This window comes from Microtus oregoni, unplaced genomic scaffold (genome assembly GCF_018167655.1).
Source record: "Microtus oregoni isolate MIOR12 unplaced genomic scaffold, Mior012 000062F_ref0000492, whole genome shotgun sequence".
In the NCBI taxonomy this organism is placed as follows: Eukaryota; Metazoa; Chordata; class Mammalia; order Rodentia; family Cricetidae; genus Microtus; species Microtus oregoni.
The window spans coordinates 5793541-5796296 of NW_024543872.1; the positions used below are offsets into that span (position 1 = coordinate 5793541).

Sequence of the window (2756 nt, forward strand, 5' to 3'; positions counted from 1 at the left end):
ACGGAATACAAACTGCATAGGTAGATATTTAAGACCATTCATAACCATAATTAATGGCTATTAATTAATTAATAAGTTGTGAAAATGTCATAATAGCCTCCACCTCTTATCTATTTCTTAATCCCGATCCAGGAGATGTAAAATTTCACAGAAAAAGGAACATAAAAAACAGGAAAATATAAACAAAGATGGACATTTTAATGATTAAAATAATGGGACTATCATAAATTATTACTGTGTTTCAATTAGAATTATGACTGAAAGCATAGAAACTTGCTAAATAGAGCATATTAAAATTATGCAGCATGAGTCTGACTCACCTCATGCTTTTGGATTTCTTCTGTGAATATTTTCCAGATCAAAGTAAGTTTTACTCAGTTGTAAAAATGTAACTAATGTTCTGTGTTCATCACTTCTGTTTTAGTTGTTAACTAGAAAACGAGGAAATGCAAATCAATAGGTTTGGATTTCTAAGGCCCACAAAGTGTTCATTCTGTATACTATATGACTGTAAATGCCTTTATCATCTCTAGAATGCTACATACACGGGTAGATACATGGAGAAGTATATAGAAATGTGGGCTATGATATCTAGACTGGAACATCAAAAGTTAAAGAGACAGGTTAATCAAGAATAAGTAGGAACAATTGAGTGATGATATAGACACATTGAATCACAAGTCTGATGTATACTCTATCATTTTCAGATATATGAAATGTGCTATTAATATGACGTAAGATGAATACACTTTCCACTTATGTCCTCGTTGAAGAATGTCCTCAATTTCCAAGCTGGACTTGGAGCCCTGGCCAATATGTTTCTCCTTTTTTTCTACACTTTCATAATCCTAGGTCATAGGCCTAAGCCCACGGACATGATTTCCTGTCAGTTGGCCTTCATCCACATAGTACTGGTCCTTGCTGGAGCGGATATTTGGCTTTGGGACATATTTGAGTCACTGAACATTGAGAATGACCTAAAATGTAAGACAACGTTTTACATAAACAGAGTGATGAGAGGCCTCTCCATCTGTGTCACCTGCCTCCTGAGTGTGTTCCAGGCTGTCACTATCAGTCCCAGTTCCTCTTGGTTGGCAAAATTTAAATATAAACTAAAAAAATATGTGATTTATGCTTTCTTATTTATTTGGTCTTTCAACTTGTCATTCGTTAGCAACCACGTCTTCTATGCTGGTGCTTTTACCAACATGAGTGAGACTAAGCAGATGAAGGTCACTAAATTCTGCTCACTTTTCCCCATGAACAACATCATCAGGGCACTGATTTTAACAGTGACAATCTCCAGAGATGTATTTCTTGTAGGAGTGATGCTGACCACAAGTGCATACATGGTGATCATCTTGTTCAGACATCAGAGGCGATGCAAGCATCTTCACAGCCTCAGCCACCTGAGAGCATCTCCTGAGAAAAGCGCCGCCCAGACCATCTTGCTGCTGGTGGCTTTATTTGTGGTCATGTACTGGGTGGACTTCATCATTTCATCCTCTGCAGTCATGTTGTGGATGTACGACCCAGTCACCCTGGGTGTTCAGAAGTTTGTGATGAATGTCTATCCCACAATTACTCCTTTGGTACAAATCAGTTCTGATATTAGAATAATCAAAATGCTGAAAAGCTTGAGGTCAAAATGTCACCATAGTTTTTTAAAATGGTAATTTTCTCCTTTTTAATAAAATTATTAGAGGGCTGGCGCCACGCCTCCCACGCACAGCTCTATATGCCCGACCCTTGCAAGCTGTTAGGCCGCTTCCCTTTGCCCTTTGCGCTTCTTGGTGCTGATGCAGATGCGCTTCGATGGGCGCCTAGGCTTCCCCTGCAGCTTCGTGGACGCTCAGAGCAGCAGCCTGGACGGGATGAACCGTGAACTGTGGCCGCCTTCCGCGTGGAGCGCTCCGACTATCGGAGCTCACACCTCGTGGACGGACAGTGCGTGGTGGCCCATTTCTATGCCAAGCGCCTGACACAGGAGCAGCTGCAGGCGGTGGAAGCCAGGGCACCTCAAGCGAAGGACCACGGGCTAGAGGTGCTGGGCCTGGTGACGGTGCCTCTGTACATCCTTCGTGATGGTGTAGGAGGCCTGCCCACCTTCCTGGAGAATTCCTTTATTGGTGCTGCCCGGGAACAGCTACTAGAAGCCCTTCAGGACTTGGAACTTGTGAATCCTGGCACTATTGCAAACTCAAGAACCCAGCTTTTAAGTAGAATCTGCCCGCCATGGACCCATGGAAGCCAAGATGAGGGCTTCGGTATAAGGGAAGGAGGGAGGGAGGGAGAGGCAAATGCGTTCTCTTTGGGGGCTGAGAGGTGAAAGTTGATACAAGATTGAAGGCAGAGGTGTGTTTTCAGCAGAGGACCTTGTCTGATGGCATTAGGGATCAAAGACCTTGGTTGTATCTGAGTCCCTCCTTATACATGGAAGCTCTAGGTACACACACGCGCAGTCTGTGATTACACAGCTGGCACACTCTCATCTGTCCAGTTCAACCGTGATGTGGCATCAGGCACATCCAACTCTTTCCTGGTAAATGATGGGAGGGTTTGGGTTCTTTCTCACCTGCTGCAGTCCAGGATCCAGCCCAGCCCATTCTTGTTAGGGAAGCAGAGGAGGGGGATTCTCCCTGAGAATGGCCATGGGGTGGGGCGGGGAGGTTACCTGAGGCCCAAGCAAAGCTGTGGCTTTCAGAAAGTTGGGTAAGGCCCTAAGCAGCCCTGCACTCTTCTTCCCCAACTGCTGA

At 44.3% G+C, this 2756-nt stretch overlaps 2 pseudogenes; both read left to right on the forward strand.

Annotated features, from left to right (window-relative positions):
* Positions 1-740: 740 nt before the first annotated feature.
* LOC121439615 lies at positions 741-1691 on the forward strand (annotated as a pseudogene).
* An 8-nt stretch (positions 1692-1699) lies between these two features.
* On the forward strand, positions 1700-2329 carry LOC121439616 (annotated as a pseudogene).
* The last annotated feature ends 427 nt before the right edge of the window (positions 2330-2756 follow it).